Genomic DNA, 23,310 nt, shown 5'->3' with positions numbered 1-23,310 from the left:
CAGCTATGAAAAACCCAGAAGTTGGTGCCTCTTTCTCTGGTAACTATGTATGTAATGTCTTGATCAGACAGCAAGAAGCCTGTCTGTTGATTTCTGTTATTTCACTCTGTTTATATAACTTCCGCTTGTAATTTCTGTTTGTGTTTTCTCTGAAGTTCAGAGTGATGACTTTTTCCCCTGAAATAAGTGAATGATATATGTATGTTTAATTAAAGTAAGATCGTTAACCCCTTAAAGTTGTTTTCCTTAGAAAAGAAGATCAAAGAACCTGTGCTAGTAGCCCTTCTGGAATTATTGGCCTTACACAGCCACAGTAGCAGCAAGTAGCATTGCTGCTACACTTCCAGTTAATGATGAATATACTCACATCTGCTCATAGCCTTTGGCTATTGTCTACAAATGTCCAGATCACCCTCCCTTTCTTTGTAAATGAGTTAAGAACATGGCTCATTGTTTTTCCTCTCCTCTCTAACTCCTGCCCCCATACTGATAGACTCAGCATACATAATGACTCTTCCTCAAACTCTCTAACCCTTCAGTTCTTCAACTTTTTCACTTCCTATGATCTACTCCTCTACTCCAACTCCACAAGGATGGTCATATCTTTGATCTTGTCATCACCCCAAAATGTACTACATCTTTGTTCAAGAGTTCCAAAATCCACTTATTCAGCCACAACCTATTGGCTTTTCACCTCTTCCTCTACTTCCTTTACAAAGCACTACTCTTTGTCTGCACATAGGCAGTTAATTGAATTGACATAAATAATAAACTCATTAATTTATTCAAATAAAAATAAGAGGTTAGATTAATTTAAGGAACTTTAAACCACTGGCATAATGTGGATATAATAAGTATCTTCATATTTCTGCAGAAAATTATTTTAGTGATGAAAATGATACTGTATTGACCCAAACTCTCCCAAACAATTGTGATTGCTTGGGAATCTTCATGGGCTCTTTGTCTTCCAGATGCATTTCATTCTTGTTTCTTAGTATACCAAAGAAGATGAACTCCATTAAGTGCTTCATATTCTGTGTGGAAAACTACAACAAATTTCCAAAACCTACTTGGACATGGGTATTCACAGGTTTTTCAAAATCTTTACCTAATGAAGCTGGCCCTCCTGGCTTCATCTGAAAGGCAGCAAGTCCATAGATCCCTTCTTTCAGAGGCTTTACTACTTTGTACCATGCAATTAGATAAATGACTTTATTCTTTTGTTTAACTATAAATGATAAGTTTGGAGAAATGACTTTTTCTTGCTATTCTTTATCGTTTGCTAAGGCTTTCATAACTTCAGCTCAATGAGCAAGGTTATGATATTTCCAGATATGAAAGATTTGATTCATCACATCTCCAAGTTTCTAACTTTGATATCTAATTCAGAGTGAGCTATATAAAGGTGAATATGTTTCTTAGTGTTTCCCAGAAATTCATTTATCTTTGCTGGTTTTATGATATAAGAACAAAATTCATAGAATGTCTGAGACCTGTGACAAAAGATGCACATACCTAGGGGCCTCCCACCATATGAAACAGTAGGGACCAGAGCCTACTAGTGGCATTGGAGGATGACCATGGTCCTGCAGGCTCTGGGAAAGCTGTGCATAGAGATCTCTAAACATACATTCTGGGGGGTGGAGCCAAGATGGTGGAGTGGAAGTGGAGACTTGCTTGAACTCTCCCCCCAAACCCTTCCAAGTACCTTTGAAAAATGACTCTAAACAAATTTTGGAGCTGCAGAACCCACAAAATGACAGAGTGAAACATCTCCAGTCCAAGGCAACCTGGAAAACCCACAGGAAGAGTCCATCACACAATACTGGGAGTAGAGCTCAGTCTAGCATGGCCCACACTGGCACAAATAGGGCTGGAACAGCCCTCAGGGCACTGAATCACTGGCAGCTTTGGAGGTTTCCAGACTTCTCAAGCCACAGACACCAAAGACAACTGAGGACATCTGTGGGAAAAATCTGTCGGGCCTGGGTGAGAGAAGAGCACAATCAAGCCCCAGCCTTAGGGCACTGGAGGTGGCAATAGTGGCAGCAACAGCAGCAGTAGTGGTTGCTTCTGGACCTCCAGGCCCACAGATGGTGGGGGGATCAAGTGGCTGATGAAAGTGGGATTGCAAGGAAATCTTTGCTGGTGCTGAGGCAGGATTCTCTTGCTTTGCCTACTTGCGTCTGGGTTGCAATCCTGTGTGTGGGTTCTGGATTGAGGAGGAACACTGGTGTGGGAGAACTTGTGATGGCTGTGGAGAGGGAATCCTACTCACAGTTCCAAGGCAGAAAAGAGTGCTTGGGGTGTCTCACAGACTAGGATGCAGGCTGAGAGAGGAATAAATGCCTATCCTTGCATCATTCCACCTCAGAAGAACTGAAAATTTACAGGTGCCTAGAAATAGCTTTGACAATAGCTGTGCAAAACCCCTAAAGAGCATTCTCCACTCTGGAAGCAGAGTCATACCCTGACAAACAGCTCAAAAGTCAAGTAATTGGCTGGGGAAATGGGCAGCATAAAAAATCTCAGACCACAGTATCTTACTTTGGTGATAAAGAAGATCAAAACATTGAGCCAGAAGAAAAAAGGCAAAGATCCTACATCCAAAGCCTCCAAGAAAAAATATGAATTGGTCTCAGACCATGGAAGAGCTCAAAAAGATTGTGAAAATCAAGTAAGAGAAGTAGAGGAAAAATTGAGAAAAGAAATGAAAGTGATGCAAGAAATTCATGAAAAACAAGTCAACAGCTTGCTAAAGGAAACCCCCTAAAATACAGAAGAAAAAAATACCTTAAAAATAGACTAACCCAAATGGCAAAAGATGTCCAAAAAGCCAGTGAGGAGAATGCCTTAAAAACAGTTGGCCAAATGGAAAAGGAGGTCCAAAAGCTCATTGAGGAAAATAATTCCTTAAAAATTACAATGGAGGAAATGGAAGTTAATGACTTCATGAGAAATCAAGAAATTATAAAACAGAACCAAAAGAATGAAAAAATAGGAAAAAATGTGAAATATCTCGCTGGGAAAACCATGGACCTGGAAAATAGATCCAGGAGAGATAACTTAAAAATTATTGGACTACTTGAAAGCCATGATCAAAAAAAGAGCCTAGACATCATCTTTCAAGAAATTAACTATCAAGGAAAACTGCCCTGATATTCTAGAACCAGAGGGTAAAATAGAAATTGAAAGAATCCACAGATCACCTCTTGAAAAAGATCCCAAAAAGGAAAACTAGGAATATTGTAGCCAAATTCCGGAGTTCCTAGGTCAAGGAGAAAATACTGTAAGCAGCAAGAAAGAAACTATTTTAGTATTGTGGTAACACAATCAGGATAACACAAGATCTAGCAGCTTCTACCAATCTTAAGGGATTGAAGGGCTTGGAATATGATATTCCAGAGGTCAAAGGAACTAGGATTAAAACTAAGAATCACGTACCCAGCAAAACTGAGTATAATACTTCAGGGGGGAAAATGGATATTCAGTGAAATAGAGGACTTTGAAACATTCTTGATGAAAAGACCAGAACTGAATAGAAAATTTAACTTTAAAATACAAGAATCAAGAGAATCATGGAAAGGCAAATAGGAAAGAGAAATCATAAAGGACTTAATAAAGTTGAATTGTTTACATTCCTACGTGGAAAAATGATATTTGTAACTCATGACACCTTTCTCAGTATTAGGGTAGTTAAAGAGAATATGTTTCGTATGTACATATGGGACAACATTCAATAACCTAACGTCAATCAATCAACCAACATGAATTTATTAGTCACTGTGCTAAGCACTCGAGATACAAGGACAAAAATGAAACAATCCTTGCTTTCAAGGGGGAAGGAGACAAATAGTATTCTACCATGCTCTTGTCTACTGCCTTTAGAATAAGAAGAGAAATGTCATGCCACAACTGGTCTCCTCACCCAACTTTTTCAAGCCTTTAGGAGAAGGGGAGAAATGCTATTCCATCTTGTTCCCTCTGTCTATTTCCTAGTCTGGCCTGTTACTATCTGCCTCATCAAGAGAGGAACTTCGTATCGTACTCCTTCCACAGATCTCTTGGCCTGCCCTGGCATGACAACCTCCAGGGGAAAGAGAGTAACGCTAATCCATCAACCACCCCAACTTGTCCCCTGGCCTGTGCTGGCTAATAACCTGAGAGGACTCTACCCTGAGACTAAACAACAGGGGAAATGATAACCTACTTTAACTTATTCCGAAGTGATTATCCCAATCCCACCTAGTGATATCTTCCCCATCTCTGTGATTCTGAACCCTTGAATATCATCATTCAAGTCCCATTTGCTGTCCTTCTCTGCCTGATCCCTTATTCCCGTCCCTTTCAACTCCAGTCCTGCCACATCCTGCTCCAAAGCTACTCACTCCTAATATGCTATCTGGAATGCCTGTTCCATATGTTAAACAACTTATATTCCTCTTAAATCATCTCCTTTCTGACTTCTTCCATCTTCTAGCTCTCATTGAGATCTGGTTTCCTTCTAATGACATATTGCGACTGGCTGTGCTTTCTGTCACTTGTTTCACTTTCATTCATTCCACCTGACTCACTGGTTGAGACTGGGGAATCAGAATACTCCTTGGTCCCCATTACCACTGCCAGGGTTTCCCTCTACCACTGCTCAGTAATCTCTCCTCATTTGAGGTTCATTGAATCCATATCTACCACTTAATTAATGCTCTAGTAGCTTTTATCCATGTGTCCTCCTCTTCACTTTCTCTCAACCCTCATGTATAATCTGCTGCTAAATATTGTCAATTTTAGCTTAATAATATCTCCTATATATGACTCCTTCTTTCCTCTGAGAGCAACAACACTCTGGTACATGCCCTCCTCACTTCACATCCAGACTATTTCAATAACCTGCTGATTGGTCTCCCTGCCGTAAGTCCAGTTCATGCTTCACTTACAGTAAAGAGCAAAGTGTTTCCTAAAGTCTGATTATATGACCCTTTACTCATTAAACTCCAGTGGCTCCCTATTACCTCAATCAATCAATCGATATATATTCATTAAGTGCCTAACATGTGCCAGGCATGTGCTAAATATAAAATCCTCAAATTGGTGGGAAAAAACCCTTCATAAACTGGCCCTCTCCTACTTTTTTTAGTCTTTTGACATCTCATTCACCCTCAATTACCTCTGTTATACGGGCTGTTCCTAAAGTCTGAACTCATATGCAATTGATGGCAATGTGTAGTTATTGCATTGAGTTCACGTGAATCTTTCAAAGTGCATCAACCTTTGCATCACAAATGATGGAAATCATATTGAAGATGTTATTTGTTAATATTCCAATTAAATAAATATTTCATTCATTTCATTTCTTGAAAATATGCATTTTTGCCTATGTGTCCAGTAACACTGTCTTCTTTGCTGTTTCTAAAAAAATAAGTACTCCATCCCAATACTCCTAACATTTTCACTGACTGTTTCTCATGCCTGAAATACTCTCCTTCCTCATTGCCTCTGCCAAGATTCCCTGGCTTTCTTCAAGCCACAGCTAAAACTTTCATCATCTATGAGAAGCCTTTCCTTATCCCTTCTATTGAATATCTTCCATTTATCCCACATATATCTTGCTTGTATGTAGTTGTTTTAATGTGAAGGGGAATGGACACACATTTGGAGAAAACTGGCAGGAAACATATGAAGAAAAACACTACGCTGGATTGTAGGCTTTGAGGCCATTAATTCATTCGTGAACATCTGTATGATAGGATGCCACTTCAATGCTAACTGCTTGTTGGCTGATCCTCACTCTTCTCCAATTAGTTCAATCCTCTTCTCTCCTGGAACTGATCAAACATTTACAAGCTCTTTCAATTTACAATCACCCTCACAAGGATACCAGAAAATTGCCGCACTAGTGAATTCACTAGTGTTTGCATTTAAGCCAAATAACTGCAAAGTTCATCAGGATTTTTCTGTGCACCACACACCACCTGAGTCAGTTAGTCACTTAACAAGATGCTGTAGTGTCCAAACAGAACGAAGGACACAAAAAGGCTCTCAAGCTCTTCACTCACCAGGATACAGCACAATCCCATCAGATCTGATCATCTCTTAATAAACAAATTAACAAAACTTGACTTTTTTTTCCTTTCTACATTTCCCTTTCAAATTAGAAAAGGGAATGTAATGGTCACTTCGGCCTGGCTGTACCTTGAATAAGTTCTAGGTCCCCACCCTGTGGCCTAAGATCACATGTGACCCTCTAGGTCCTCAAGTGCAGCCCTTTGACTGAATCTAGATTTGTTCTGTGAAGTTTGGATTCAGTCAAAGGGGCCACGCTTGAGGACCTGAAGGGCTGCATGTAACCTAAGGCCACAGTTTCCCCACCCCTGTTCTAGGTAGTGCTGAAAGGCAAGAGTAAACACCAGGCTTTATTTCAGCCAATTTGGAACTATCAGTTATTTAGAAGCACATAAAACCTTTTCCTCAGCTCAATTTCTGCTGCTGGCTTCTTCAAATAGACAAGTCTCCTATACAAACCCCTATTGAGTCTTTCTCTCCAGTTTGTTCTTGACACCTCCAACCTCAGATTCAGCCTATTCTAAGGTTTTAAATGAGAGCCTCCTCATACTCAGTGGCTCATCTTTCATGTATGAATAACTTTCCTCATTTCTCTTAAGAAACCAACAGTTTTTAATCATCCATCAGTCTCATATTGTGAGTTTTATTCCTCTCAAGTCTTAAAATAGTTCTATCTAAATGAACTGAGAGACCCTGAATCTCTAAGTTCTTAAAAAGATATTGCTCCATATCAGTCTGTTCTTGACTGAAACTTATTCCATATTCATATATTTTTAATAAAATCCTACTCCAGATACTTATTTGTTGTACTAACCTTGGATAGGTCACATGTTCTCTTTGTGCATATATTTCTTCTTCTCTAAAATGAGTAGGTTGGTCTTGATGACCAACTCTAAACCTTTGAGCATATGATCCTAAAAGTATTAAAAGATTAAATTAAATTAAATTAAAAGATTAAATATCAGATACTTCAGGAAGGAAAGAAACTGGCAGGTGGGGAGTATCAGAAAAGCTTCATATGGGATATAATGCTTGACTTGAACTTTGAAAGAAGTTAGGAATTCTGTGAAACAGAAAGGAGAATAGAGATTAATTTAGGCACAGGGCACCACCAATGCAAAGGCCTAGAAATGGAGGTGAAGGGAGGTATGTGAGGAAAAGACTAATTTAGCTAGACTGTAGGATGCAGGCATGACTCATGGTGGTGTAGTGCTTCAGGTCTGGAACTCCAGTGAACTGAGAAATTTAATTAACTATCACATAGCTGGCAAAAGGATACTGATTTAGCCATAACATGGAAAGGATATTCAGCTAGGATATAGCATTGATTTACTTGGATATAACTTCTCTGCCTCTGTATTGGCTCTGCTGGGATAATGTCTTGCAAGGCTTTAAAAGAATCTTAGGGGCAGCTAGGTGGTGCAGTAGAGTAGAGCATCGGCCCTGGAGTCAGGAGGACCGGAGTTCAAATCCGGCCTCAGACACTTGACACATGTACTAGCTGTGTGAGCTTGGGCAGGTCACTTAACCCCAATTGCCATGCCCCCCAAAAAAAACTCTTAAAAGAATCTTAGGATTAATAAGGAGCCACTGAAATTTATTTGGCAAGGAAGTAACATGGTCAGACCTGTACTTAAGGAGAAACTTATGGTAGATATTTGAAAGATAGATAGAATTGGTGAGAAATCTGGGATAGTGAGAACAATTAGAGGGTAACTTCAATAGTTTAAGAAATAGATAATAGTGCCTTGAAATAAAATGAGCAAAGAGGAGACGATGTAAGAGAAAGTGCGAAGATAAAAAAAAAGATTTGGCAAAAGGTGTAGGGGGTGAGAAAGAGTGAAGAGTCAGTGATAACACTGGGTGCAAACCTGGGAGACTTGAAGATAGTGGTGCTCTTGACAGAAATATATTAGTTTAGAAGATGGGTAGGTTTTGAAGAAAAGATAATGAATTCTGTGACACTAGGGTTGGAAAAGACATCTGGTAGTGATCTGCAGGGAGATGATATTTAAAACCATGGGAACTGATAAAGTAACCTAGTAAAAGAATACAGAGAATGAAAAAGTTCCCTAGCAGAGACTTAGTGGATAGATAGATAGATATAATACAGATATAGATATACATGTATGTATGTGTATATATATATATTTATATGTATATGTGCACATACATATATACAATTAGGAGTCTTCATATGGATGAAAATCCAGCAAAGAAGCTTGAGAATGAATAGTCAGGCATGTAGGGAAGAGAATCAAGAGAAAGCAATGTCTGGGGGAAAACTAGAGAAGAGTGAGTATTCAGAAGGAACCACTGGTCAGTTGTTCAATCGGGTTACATTCTACCAAGAGGTCAAGATTGATGATGTCAGATTGCAAAGGAATGAAGAATGAAGAAAGAGTCAGTGGGAAAAAAATTATATATAAGATATATTTCTTCCCCAGCAAAGTTTCACTGAGAAAATTATGGGAAATATAGGAATGATAGCTGAGGGAATGAAGAGCCTAGTAATTATTAATATTTTTCTTTTTTTTAAGGATAAGGGAAACTAAGGCACCTTTATAGGTATATGAGACGAAACCAGTAGGTAGGAAGAGACTGATCAAAGATTAGAGAACAAGGGAGAAATCTACTAGAAAAGATGGATGAGGTCAAAGACTCATACAGAAAGACTGGTTTTATCCAAAAGGGACACCTCATTGTCAGTACCTGCATTAAAGGAGGGGGTAGGGGTTGGCATCGAGGGGTTTTGAGAAGAGGGGAAGAGTGAATTCATAGTGAACGGCCTATCCTATAGGTTATGTATGATATGAAGCAATTTTCTCTTTGCCACATGGACATGAGGCTACTCTCACAGTCCTGTCCTTGCCACTCACAATGGAGTTGCACCATCTCTTCTTAGGAGAGTTAACTTAGTCACTGAATTTCACCACTGCTTGCAGTAATTGTATCCTACTGTAAGACAGGATATCCAGAGTAACGTGCAAAGCAAAAGTCAACCACTGGCTCCGGTGTTTTAAAAGCTGACAGCTTTTGTCTAGAGTACCTTATCTCTTATGCCATGTACTTTGCTTTTAAACCTCTCATCTAGATATGCTATTCTAAAAATATTTAGTACCCCAATAAATGATTTCTACTTAACACAATTAGAAGTTGTGGCCTCTTCCTAGTTTTTCTTTAGGAATTGCCTTCTTGGAAATTTTTACATAACAGTAGCAACAGATATTAGTGGTATTTTTAGCACTTTCTCTGAATATATTTTTAAATCTGTCTGGGAAAATGTTTTATCTCTAGCTAATACCAGCTGATGTAACAAAAACCAACATTTAAAGTAATGTTTTTATTAGCAGGGACTGCTTTAGTTCACTTTCTTGGGAATATTGTCTCAGTTACACCAAGAGACTAGGGCATGTCAGACATCACACATTAGCTTGTTTGCACAACAGCATGTCTGTGGCTTCTTGGTTTGTGTTTTTAATAGGTGGGTGTGCTGTGCTGCACATTTGGGATTTTTTAAATATTAAAGGCTTGGGGTGGAGAGTTTCAGAAGGTTTGTGTCATGGAAAAGGAGAATGGATGATTCAAAGGCTAAATGTTGCAGTCTTTGAATAGATCCTCATTTGACTCAGAATTTGAACACAGGCCTCTGGAAAGGGAAAAGTTCAGATCACAGCCATTATTTGTCTAAGCCATCAAACTGCTATAGAATGCAAGAAGATTTGTACAGGGAATAGTTCTGTAATTTTCATATGCTCATGCATCATTTGGGAATCTTCTTTTGGCAGAGAAATAGAATAAAATGTTTTGTCTAGCAGCCTGACTGAAGCCTAAACAAACCACTGCACTCACCTTCTCCCTTTAATAGCAATAAATTCACCAGCTAAATTTTAGATGGAAAAAATGCATTTTAACTATCAAAATTTAACTAACCAAAATTTCCTAAAACCCATCGGGGAAAAGGGAATGTAAGTTTCTTTTTTTGTAATTGTTTTTTGTTTGTTTTTTTCATGGGGGGAGGGAAGGAGAAGGAAGGGAAAGGGAATTGTTTGGCACAAAACATCCTAAGTACCAGAGAAGTCATAGTAACCTGTTAAATTCCAGATTTTATTTAATTTGATTTTTCTAACAACAGAAAGGTCCTTGAGGACAGGAGCTGTTGGCACTTTTTCTCTGTATCCTTAACACAATGCCTGTCGCATAATGAGAGTTCAGTAAGTACTTGTTGATTGATTTTACAAGCAGAACTCCAAAATATATAAAATAGCTTTATTTTATTCTGCAAAGAGCTTATTCATTAATTAGATACTCTCTGTAGGAGAGGCTGATTTTCAGAAAGTTTTGCTAGGGATGAGTATATCTGAAACATCAATTTTGCGGATATGAAACTTGCACCACTGCAGCTGATCTGGAATTTACAGTCTTAATGAGTTGCCTAGGGATATTGAGAGGTTTAGTGGCATGTCTGCGCTTATATGGCTAGCATATATCAGGTCTTTCTGAATCTAAGGCTGAATCCATTTTTGTCATGTTGCTTTTCCCATAAAGGAAATTTAAAATATGTTTGCTTCTTATTATTAAAATAAATAATTCAAATTGACATGTGCAGGAATGATCAACCACACCTGAAAGAATATTGTGTAGCAGTATAAGACAACCTCCACCAATATGATCAGACACATTCACCTACTGTAAAACCTCTAGTCAGAGCTCCCAAGAGCTCAACTTGACTACTCTATCTTCTCTTTTCCCTTCCTCTCCCATCTTGAAAAGTGCCTTTTCCGTCAAAGTTTCCTTGGGCATGGGTTGCATTGCATTGGGAATCACATGGATTTTACTGATGGGACTTTCAAGGGTCCTACTGTGTCTAATATTGAGTGGTGCTTTTTTCAAAGGAGTAAACTGACAAGTTTGAGTTCATGCAGTGATCAAGCCCGCATGGATTCAACTCCAGAATCCATGTCATTTGGAGAATCAACATAGGAACTTCAGACATTCATCCTGTAGAAAAGAATACAGAGAGATATAAAAGTTTTCTTTAAATACTTGCAGGGCTGTTCTATGGAAGAGGGAGCTATTTCTTCTGTGTTGCTCTAAGTAGAGTCAGAATCAACAGAAGCTTAAGGAGAGGGGTATTTTAGGAAAGTACTTTCTAATTTTAACAGCTGTCTTGCAATAGAATAGCCTCCTTCCTGAAGAAGTGAAATTACTGGAATGGGAAATTCAGAGAAACATGAGAAGAACTATACAAAGTAAAACATTGTATTCTAATGGAGTCTTAGCAGGATGGAGAATTTAGAGGGGGAAAAGGGAAAATGTGAATGAACTAAAGCAATACATTCTACTAAAGGATATATCTTTAGACAGGTATGTGTAAGTCATATACAAACACTGGAGGGAAAAGCTTCATCATTTGAGGGCAGAGGGAAATGTCTCCTGAAATGGCTACATTTGAACTGCGTACTGAAGAAAGTCAGGGATTCTAAGGGATGGAGATGAGGAGAGAAACCATTTCAGGCACAGTGAGCAACCACTGCAAAGCCATTGAGATGGGAGACAGAGTGTCACAAATAAAGATTAACAAGTATGGCTAGATCATAGAATGTTTTGAGGAAAGTAAAGTGAAGAAGAGTGAAAAATTTAGGTTCTGTTGAACTTTAAATTCCAAAAAGTGAATCATATTCAATCCTGGAAGCAACAGAGAATCATTGGAGTCTTTTGAGTAAAGGGGGTGACATAGTCAGATCTAAACTTTAAGAAACTAACTCGGGCCCAAGTGGAGTATGGATTGAAGTGGAGAGTCTTGAAGCAGGATGAGCAATCAGAATCCATTAGAATGACATAATGAGGGCCTGAATTAATGTGCAAAATCTATGAGTGGAGAGAAGGGACATAGAAGAGATGCTGTAAAGGTAGAAACCACAAGATTGTTCACAGAATGAATATATTTGGTGAATGAGAAGGGGAAATCAAAAATGATGCTGAGTTTCTGAACTTGGCTTACTGAGATGATGGTGGCACTCAGGAAACTAGAAGTGAACATCTCTATAGAGATGATATTTGAATCTATGGAAGCTAATAAGCTCACCAGCTGAGATAATATAGAAAAAAATGGAAAAAAGGCTCTCAAAAAAGAGCTTTTTTAATTTGGGGGAGGGGGGAAGTCATCAATCAAACTTATTTTTAAGTGAGTTTATTAAAAGTATATAAGGAGAATTTAGATTGTCATCTTCCTGGATGATGTAGAATGGATTCCTGGATTGACTCCAAATAGTTAAATGATTTGCCTGTGATCACACAGGAAATCAATATTGAAGCTGGGATTTAAAGTTATGAATCCCTTGGTGTCAAAACCCTATACTTTCTCGAATACCATATTGCCTTACTAGATAGTACTAGATAGTCATATTTGAAGATGATAAAGATATCTGTATGGTTAATTTACTCTATTTCTTTTCCAAAGTAATATCCAAATGTGTGACATAGGGGAATAGCTAGGATAGGGAATATGTCAATAATCTTTATTGTCATCAATATGTCATCATTATAAGTTACAGTATGGTAAAGTGGATGGAAAGCTAGCCTGAAATATCTAAGTTCAAGTCTCACCTTTGACACATGCTGACTATGTATCCTTGGGCAAATCATTTAACTTTTCATCACTGTAGACAACTCTCTAAGATGAAAAGTTGCAGAGGAGATGTTAATTGGTAGAGGGCAATTTTCTCACCTGGGAACTCCCTATACCAATAAATTACATATCTAGTCTCTATCCTTATTATCATCATTATCATCTTCATCAATATTTATTATTTTGCTGATTCTCAGGCATTGTGCAGACTGCCCATGGAATCAACTTTGGTTCCTTGAAAGAGAGCTTTGGTCAGAAGTATACAAAACCTTATTCTTTCCTGGATGGTGCCTCTGGCACGGTGATGCCCTGAGAAGAGGAACTCTTCCAAAATTGTTGGTAAATTGTGACTTGTTATTATTCAGTGTTCTTTTTCAGGTCACTAGTTAAAATATCCAGAGGTCAAGACCAAGAAAATACATAGAAACACCCAAGGTTAAATAAGGAATCAGGATATTTTACTACCTTGCGAGTAGTAAGAAACAATGAAACATATGTTTTGGCTGAATAAAGCAAAACTATGATTCCTCCCCACCCCTTTCTTCTTTATTTGGGATTATATATACACTATTAGCTTTTTAACTGATATGCTCAGTCTTTTCTAATTTAAGGTTATTCCCTGAATTCTCTGCCTTCACTCCCAAAGACAATCTGCAAATGAGGTAAAACACATGGAACTGCTTCCCAGAATTGCAGGAGAATGTCCTACCTCATTTCTGGATATTAATGCATCAAGAGAATAGCAATGAACAGAAAATTAAATTATCTGCTGCTGCTCTTTCTGATGCTGCTATATTTATATTAGATGATCACATATATGGTGATACATTCCTCTAGAAGCCTTGAAAGAGGTTTAAGGTCTAGCAACTTCTTGATGGCTAGGGCCCTGCATCATTGACACAGCCACACCTAAGACAATAGGAAATATAAAAATTTGTCAGTTGCACTGATGTTGCTGACTTTATTACTGAGGTCTCTATACTCAAGACACTGAGCAGCAATGCTTCGTGATCCACCACTCAAGACTACTACAGAGGAGCATATAAAATAACTAGAAACAAACAGAGGAACCTGAGGATAGGCACCTAGAATATCTGACTGTGAAGCCAACTTATGTTATCGTGATAAAATCTCACCTGATTTTTTTCCTTTCTCCTCTCTATGCTTTGTCTCTTCTCTGTCTCTGTCTCATTCTTGCTCTCAAATCTCTCTTTTTATCTCTGTTTCATTCTCTCTCTCTCTCTCTCTCTCTCTCTCTCTCTGGCTTTCTCTCTCTCTCTCTCTCTCTCTCTCTGTCTCTCTCTCTCTCTCTCTCTCTCTCTCTCTCTCTCTCTCTCTCTCTCTCTCTCTCTCTTTCTCTTTCTTTCTCTCTCTATGCATGTCTCCCTGTCTCTTTTTCTTCGGTTCCCCCATCTTCAAGAACAAAGAGCTCCCAAGAATAATGTGAGGGTCACCTCTTTTAAAACACCAACTAAAAGCATTATCTCTCCCTATTTTCCCTGAATTGATATAGGCAGCCCCTAGAAGGGCTGATATAGTCCTTAGCAGTGTTGGAAACAAATGTTACCTTGCTCTACCTAAAATTTCCCTGGCTTCTCTCCTGTAACAAAAAATGGGGGTGGGACATGGAGGAGGAGCTCTTCTGCAGGAAGAATTGAGATTAATACTTGAATCCACTTTATCTGAGCACAGTTTTCCTGCATATCAAATAATTTAGATCTCAACTCAAATAATATGCCAATAATAAGTGGGCTGAAAAGGAAATCCAAGTTAATATGACTCACCATTTTTGAACAAATATTAACTTTGTCTGGCCAGCATTTCTTCTTGTATCACTTTTCCAGATCCCCAAAGAGTTATACAATAGCTCAAAGGAGAAAGTCAGGATATGTTATTTTGGCCAAGCTATTTTGGGGGAATTAATTTCTAACAATTGTACTCAATTTATTATTTTTCTAGCAAAGTAGAGAAAAAATATTTTCACATCATTGACACTGTATCAGATATCATAATATCAAAGAATTCCAATCAGGGACTGCTGTTGAATTAATTTGTTGCTTGCTTGTTTTCCTCTGCTCACTTCATGGGTTGGGAGACAGTATTGAGACAGTTCTCTCCCTGGCATCTTATGCCACTGAAGATCCTCCCAATCTGACAACTTCTTGGGTTCTCTACAAAGCTCCTTAGGAAACAAGACAAATATTGAGACCCCAATCATAATCTTTCCTAAAGTTTATCCTGTTGCTCTAAAGATACATAATATGTTAATGTGGATTCAGCAGTAATTAATTCAAATTAGCAGGGGCATGGATGATACATTTAGACTTAACATTACTAGGTATGGCCAAACAATATTGCATAGATTGTGCTGTTTTCTAATCTTGTCATACATGAAACTATAGTGCAAATTCATCCCCCCTCCTTCTCTTAGGAAAATTCAAAGATGGAAGAGAACTTGCCATTTATTCAATCCAACCATTTCATATGACACATAAAGAAACAAGGTGAGAAAGTTGAAATTTCTTGCTTAGGGACACAGCTTAGGGGTAATCTAGAGCTCTTCCACCGAAGGCTTTCACTTATTTTCCTTGCATTTCTGGACTTTATAGCAAAAATATGAACCAAGAAATACTGAGTCTTTTTCTTTTCTCCTCTTGTGTACAATGAAAGAGTTTTACAGAAACGTTGATGGTGGAGATTACGGGGTAGGATGAGGGAAAGTATTGTTGCTAGTTCAAAAATAATGAAATTAAGCCAACAGATCCTTAGGGATTGGCAGCTTGCCTGGAGTGAGAATCCATTTTTCATGTCACTGAAGTCAAGGTTCTCATCCTCATTACTATGTTGCTGTGACCTATACTCTCTGGCTTCTACTGGACTTCCAGAAAAGCAGAAAAATTAATTCATTTTGCTGTTGTGTACATATCCCTGTGAAAGGGTAAGGGAATGAAGTAAGGAGAGTCATAGTTGGCATTGAGAGAATAGAAAATGGAGAAGATAGTAGAGAAATGCCAAGAAAAAAAGAGTCCATGAATTATTCATACCAGGAATCTCCCACATCTGAAATTGACTCTCTCCTCATCTCAACCTCATAACTTTTGTCCCTGAAATTATTTTTTAATCTGCACATTGCATCTGTGATGATTAAAAAGGTTTGAGGGTCATAGTTTCAGAGTAATTTAATCATTTTATTAGTAAGACCAGCACATTATTAATAAAAGGATGGTCAATGTAGTTAATAGTGAGGACTCCAGCACACCTGTAATGAAACCTGTTTCTTACCTTTTAGTTGAGATATGATGGATTCATTATATAGAATGAGACATATAATTTTAGACAAACCATAAAATGTATTTTTTTTTGTTTTTGCTTCTCCAAACCTATGTTTTTAATGTGGAGGGGATTTTATTTGGGAAGTGGCGAGGTTTTCGGGGAAATTAGAGACTATACATAGTGATGCAAAAAATGGTAGAAGGGAGCCAAGATGGCGGCTGGAAAGCAGGGACCAGCCTGAGCTCCCTGCCGAGCCCCTCCAAAAACCTATAAAAAATGGCTCTCAACCAATTCTAGAAAGGCAGAACCCACAGAACAGCAGAGGGAAGCAGGGCTCCAGCCCAGGACAGCCTGGATGGTCTCTGGGAGAGGTCTATCCCGCACGGAGCTGGGAGCTGGGAACGGAGTGGAGCAGAGCCCAGCCTGAGCGACTTGGACCATCCAGACCAGAAGCCGGGCGGAGGGGGCCGTAGCGCCCTGATTCAGTGAGCTGCGGCAGTTACGAGACTTCTCAACCCACAAACACCAAAGACTGCTGAGAAGGTTAGTGGGAAAAGCTGCGGGAGTGGAAGGAGTTTGCAGTTCGGCTTCCAGCCCCAGGGGCAGTGGAGGTGGGGCAGCTACGGCTGCTGCTGCTTCCGGCTCCAGGCCCACCTGGTGGGAGGAATTAAGTGGTGGATCAGAGCAGGGGTGCACAGCCTGCCGAAGATCTGAGCCCAGTTCGGGTTGGGGGTCCTTGGGGAAGGAGCAGTGCTGGTGCGGCAGAGCTGGCACCTCCTCCCCAAACGTGGAACATAGAACTCTGTCGTCTACAAGCAGTCATACCCCACTGAAAAACTCAAAGGTCAAGTTAGTTGGCTGGGATTATGGCCAGGCAGCGAAAACGCACCGAGATTCAGTCTCAGACTCTGCATTCTTTCTTTGCTGACAAAGAAGACCAAAACATACAGACAGAAGAAATTAATAAAGTCAAAGAGCCTACAACAGAAACCTCCAAGAAAAACATGAACTGGTCCCAGGCCATGGAAGAGCTCAAAAAGGATTTGGAAAAGCAAGTTAGAGAAGTAGAGGAAAAATTGGGAAGAGAAATGAGAAGGATGCGAGAAAACCATGAAAAACAGGTCAATGACTTGCTAAAGGAGACCCAAAAAAATACTGAAAAATACACTGAAAAAAACAACACCTTAAAAAACAGATTAACTCAAATGGCAAAAGAGCTCCAAAAAGCCAATGAGGAGAAGAATGCCTTGAAAGGCAGAATTAGCCAAATGGAAAAGGAGGTCCAAAAGACCACTGAAGAAAATACTACTTTAAAAATTAGATTGGAGCAAGTGGAAGCTAGTGACTTTATGAGAAACCAGGATATTATAAAACAGAACCAAAGGAATGAAAAAATGGAAGATAATGTGAAATATCTCCTTGGAAAAACCACTGACCTGGAAAATAGATCCAGGAGAGATAATTTAAAAATAATTGGACTACCTGAAAGCCATGATCAAAAAAAGAGCCTAGATATCATCTTTCAAGAAATTATGAAGGAGAACTTCCCTGATATTCTAGAGCCACGGGGCAAAATAGAAATTGAAAGAATCCATCGATCGCCTCCTCAAATAGATACAAAAAAAAGAAATCTCCTAGGAATATTGTCGCCAAATTCCAGAGCTCCCAGATCAAGGAGAAAATACTGCAAGCAGCCAGAAAGAAACAATTTGAGTATTGTGGAAACCCAATCAGAATAACCCAGGATCTGGCAGCTTCTACATTAAGAGATCGAAGGGCTTGGAATGCGATATTCCGGAGTTCAATGGAGCTAGGATTAAAACCTCGAATCACCTACCCAGCAAAACTGAGTATCATGCTCCAAGGCAAAATATGGAGTTTCAATAAAATAGAGGACTTTCAAGCTTTCTCAGTGAAAAGACCAGAACTGAATAGAAAATTTGACTTTCAAACATAAGAATCAAGAGAAGCATGAAAAGGTAATCAAGAAACAGAAATTGCAAGGGACTTACTAAAGTTGAACTGTTTTGTTTACATTCCTACATGGAAAGAGGACATGGATGATTCATGAGACCTCAGTATTAGGGTAGCTGAAGGGAATATGCATATATATATATATATATATATGTATGTTTATGTATATATATATAAGTGAATGTATGTATGTATATATCTATGTGTATATATATGTGTGACACAGGGTGAGTTGAAGATGAAGGGAAGATATCTAAAGGAAATAAAATGAAATTAAGGGATGAGAGAGCATCATACTGAGAGAGGGAGATAGGGAGAGATAGAATGCTGTGAATTATCTCACATAAAGGTGGCAAGAGGAAGCAGTTCTGTGGGAGGAGGGGAGAGGGCAGGTGAGGGGGGAATGAGTGAACCTTGCTCTCATCAGATTTGGCCTGAGGAGGGAATACCATACATACTCAGTTGGGTATCTTACCCCACAGGAAAGAAGAGGGAGGAAGAAAAAAACATAAAAAGGGGGGGAGGATGGAGGGGAGGGCAGATGGGGGTGAAGGTAATCAAAAACAAACACTTTGGAAAGGGGACAGGGTCAAGGGAGAAAATTCAATAAAGCGGGATGGGTTGGGAAGGAGCAAAATGTAGTTAGTCTTTCACAACATGAGTATTATGGAAGGATTATACATAATGATACACATGTGGCCTAGGTTGAATTGCTCGACTTCTTAGGGAGGGTGGGTGGGAAGGGAAGACGGGAGAGAATTTGGAACTCAAAGTTTTAAAATCAGATGTTCAAAAACAAACAAAAAAAAGTTTTTGCATGCAATTAAAAAATAAGATACACAGGCAATGGGGCGTAGAAATTTATCTTGCCCTACAAGAAAGGAAGGGAAAAGGAGATGAGAGGGGAGGGGGGTGAGAGAGGGGAGGGCTGACTGGGGAACAGGGCAACCAGAATATACGCCATCTTGGAGTGGGGGGGAGGGTAGAAATGGGGAGAAAATTTGTAATTCAAACTATTGTGAAAATCAATGCTGAAAACTAAATATGTCAAATAAATTTAAATTAAAAAAATGAAAAAAAATCTCAAAAAATGGTAGAAGGAAAAGAACAAAAGCATCAATGAAGCACTTTAAAACAATCAAAAGAGAGCAGAATAAGTTCAGAAGGGGATATAGAAAAGCAGGACAATTCTCGTTCTCCTACCCACTCTTACATGTATGTATATATATGTGTGTGTGTGTGTGTGTGTGTGTGCATATAATATATATGTATATATAAAACTTTTCTATATTTGTATATTATATAAAGTATATTAATATATAATATATTTGTACATAATATAAATAAAATATATTACTATAAATTAAACCTACCTAAAATTATAGGTCTCTCTGTCCCACACACACACACACACACACACACACACACACACACACACACACACACAAACAAAAACACATGTGTGCACACACACATACTTTGGCTTTCATAAATGTTAAGTTGACTGCAGTATGAAGTGCCTTTATAACACTTCACTGTCTGGAATGTTCTTGTCACCTGCTGCATATTCAGACAAAATCTCCAAATCCTGCTCGTTTTCAAAGCATTCTTTTTGATCTTAATTCTCTAAAGAGCCATAACTTCAATAAGTCAGTAGAGAGGATGAAGGGAATTGAATGACTCATTTTAATCTCCTTGTGAACTAAGATTTAAAGTTTTCAATGAGTACAGAGGCAGACATTGTCTAGTAGAGGAAATTATAAAACCCAGATAAGATAAGTTGGAGGATGTAAAAACTGATTATCTGTAGAGAGACAAGAAAAATGATACCATCAGTAAGAAAATAAAATAAGAGGCAATTTATAGAATCTTAGAACATTATAGGTGGTAGAATTAGTTTTTGCATCTAGTAAAAATCCTCCCACCTTGAAGATGAGCAAATTAAAGCCCAGATTGGGAGAGTGGTTTATCCAAGGTCAACTTGCTACTGTATGGAAGAGCTGGGACTCGAGTCCAGGTTTCTTGATTTCTTGTCCAATGATCTTCTACATGTACCTTTGTTTTCCATTAATAAACTATGTGATTGTCAAATAAAAACAAAGAATCAAAACATCATCTTCACAAGAACCAAAATTAAGGTTCAGGAATGTATAGTTATCCATCAAAAAGCAAATCATGACTAAGTTGTGACCAGTTTCCTATTTGGAAGTTTCTTCCAGGGCTTTGTTTTCTTTCTCCTTCAAAACTCTTATCTTAAAATTCTCATAGGAAGCCTTGATTAACTGCATTGACCTGATTCCTATGAACTGCAGCACTTTGTACTCTAGATATGCATATAGTGCTGAACAGATGTGCCAAAAAAAAACCTAAACAAAAGAAAAAAATAACCCATGAAAACATTCTCATTGGCCCTGCCTCTTCTAGGAATGCTCCCCCAAGCTGTGCCAGCACACCTGGCCCATGCTCTGTGCATGCTTATGATGTGTATGATTAGCCTGTCTATCCTTAAATGGCTCTGACATATATATTGTTATGTAATTTCCATATGTCTGCATAAGGGTGTGAGTTGCTTTGGTTCCCCAAATATATAATTGCCAGATGCTTCAATGACAAGATTTAAGAATTTTATCAATCAATGTTTATCAAATTTCTGCTATGTGCCAAACACTGTGCTAGGATCTGGAGTCATAGCCCTTAAAGAGCTCAAGTTCTTCTAAGATGCTCTGAGAGAAATGATTATTAATAACTAACGATTTGGAGAGATTCAGTTCCCCCTTTCTTTTTTTTAATTTTTGAAGATCTGAGTCTCTGAAGTTTGAGTTAAACTTCTCTCCTGTCTAACCTAACCCAACCCTACAAGGAATGTATAATATCATGTGAATTCCATTCAATGAAGCTTGTTCATTGACATATCTTTTTGTCTAGAAAACCCCAAACTGGGCACTGAGTACAGAGAAAGTATAGAGATAGTTTCTCTATCTAAAAGTAACATGATGTCACTCTCGGCCCCTCATTTTAATATAGCTCACCTCCTATCATGTTATCCAATCAAAATTGATTGATACCCCTCAGGAACACCTACTCTTTGAGGGGTATATAAACTGTGAGCCCACCACTTCTTTTTGGTCTAAGAGAGACTTTGTTCTAAAAAAACTGGACATATAATTTTTACAAATCAATTAATATTTTTAATTAAGGGAAATAAGTGGTTCTTATTTGATATAATGACAATAATTATATATATACATACATATATGTGCATACATGTATGCATGTATATATGTGTATATATGTATATTTTATATATATATATATATATATATATATATATATATATATGCTATTTATTTAAACGTAGAACTAATATAGAGTCCTAAAAACCTTCATGGAAATCCCAACTTAACTAAGTCTCAGCATCTAGTTTTTCTGTGTTAATAATGGAAGATTCCAAGCATTTTGCATAGGCTTCATAATTATAGTTCTGTTTAAATAATAATATCAATGATTTACATGTAAATAATAGAAGTTACCAAGAAACATCATATGGTCTTTTTACAATCCCATTGACAGGTCTGGTTTTGTTGGCAAAGTTTAATGACTAGGTATCATTTTTCCCCAAAGAGAAAGAGGAACACTTTCTCCTGTGGGAATACAGTTTTCTGCAACTGTTATTTTCAAAGGACTTAGGGGCACTTAGGAATTTTTAAAGAGTTAAATTATTTCCAGTCAGTTAAAAAAATGAAAAGATGTAAGTACTTGAAATAATCAAAAGGGATGAGGAATATCCTCCCTTAGAGTTGTTGAGGACAGGCAAGACATTTGAATATACATGACTGTGACAGTAGGCCTACCTGAAGGTAATTTTCTATGATAAACATTAAGAACTAGTTCATCATAGTGAAGATAAATCAGTAAGAATTTACTAAATTTCTGCTATATTCTAGGCATTGTGCTAGACATTGGTGATACAAATAAGATAAATAAAATAATCCATGTTGTCTCAGTTGTCTTGAAATCTCTAAAAGAAGATTATATTCATCATAATTCATAGTTATTTAATATACTTTCTTTTTTCACTTTTTTAACTTGCTTGAAATCTTTTAGCTCATTAAATATTCACAAGTGCTTTCTAGTATTTTGGAAATATTGTTGCAGAAAACTATAGTTTCAAAAGAAAAAAAGGTTTCTCTTAGGGTAAAAAAAAAATCTAGGCATTAAACTTTGCAACAAAGCCAGAAACATATTCTAATGGGGAATCTTAAGTACATATATAAGCATATGCAGAATAAGTATGAAGAGGATAAATACATACAAATTAGTTAAATCCAAAATAACTTGAGAGGGAGGGAATCAGTGGTTAAAAAGGTTAGAAAAGGCTTCATATAGGGTTCACAGGGGTGCTGAACCTGTGACCTTCAGGTCATATGTGGCCTTCTAGGTCTTTGAGTGCAGCCTTTTGACTGAGTCCAACTTTTATAGAAGAAGGGGATTTGTTCCATGAAGTTTGAATTCAAAGAGCCATGCTTGAGGACTGAGAGGGCTACATGTGGCCTCTAGGCTGCAGGTTCCTCACCCTTGAATTGTAGAAAGTACAAGAGAGGGATTCCATGAGGCAGAGGTAAAGAGGGATCCAAGCAAATGGGATGACCGATGCAAAGGTAGCATCATAGGAGAGAACTATCACGTGTGAGGATTAGCAAAAAGACTTGTTGGACTAGATTGTGAAATTCAGGAAGGAGGTTGATGTATAATGAGACTGGGAAGATAGTTTAAGGCAAGGTAATTAAGGGCTTTAAAACCTAAAGAGAGTTTAAATTTGATTCCAGAGGAAATAGAAAGCCACTGGAGTTTTATTGAGAAATAGAATCACAGAGTGATATATGCCCTTAAGGAAAATCATATGGCATCAATTTGCATGGTGGGCTAAAATAAGGAAGAGATTTGAGGAATGAAGAACAGTCAGGATGCTGTTGATATAATGTAGATGAGCGATAGTAAGGGCCTGAGCTAGGGAAGTAGCTTTATGAGTAAAGAGAAGGGATAAAATTCAAGAGATGTAGTGATGAAAATGCCAAGAGTTTTCAATTGATTGGGTATATGAGGTGAGTCAGTGAGTAGTCAAGGATAGCCCAAATGTTATAAACCTGAGAGATTGGAAGAAAGATGGTGTTTGGGTAGCAATGGGGAAGTTTGGAAGAGGTTTGGATTTAGAGGAAAAATAATCAGCTCTGTTTGGGGTATGCTGAGTTTGGCATGTCTCCAGGACAATCAGTTTGAAATGTCCAGTAGTTACCTGGTGATGTGGTATAGAAGCTCAGCGCCAGGACTAAGGCTGGATATACAGATCTAGGAATCATCTTCATTAAGACCAT

General features: G+C 38.1%; 1 pseudogene; it reads right to left on the bottom strand.

Annotated features, from left to right (window-relative positions):
- Nucleotides 1-813: 813 nt before the first annotated feature.
- LOC118847001 lies at nucleotides 814-23,310 on the bottom strand (annotated as a pseudogene).

The sequence above is a fragment of the Trichosurus vulpecula genome, chromosome 4 (assembly GCF_011100635.1).
Source record: "Trichosurus vulpecula isolate mTriVul1 chromosome 4, mTriVul1.pri, whole genome shotgun sequence".
Taxonomy (NCBI): Eukaryota; Metazoa; Chordata; class Mammalia; order Diprotodontia; family Phalangeridae; genus Trichosurus; species Trichosurus vulpecula.
This window is presented reverse-complemented; position numbering and strand designations above follow the sequence as displayed.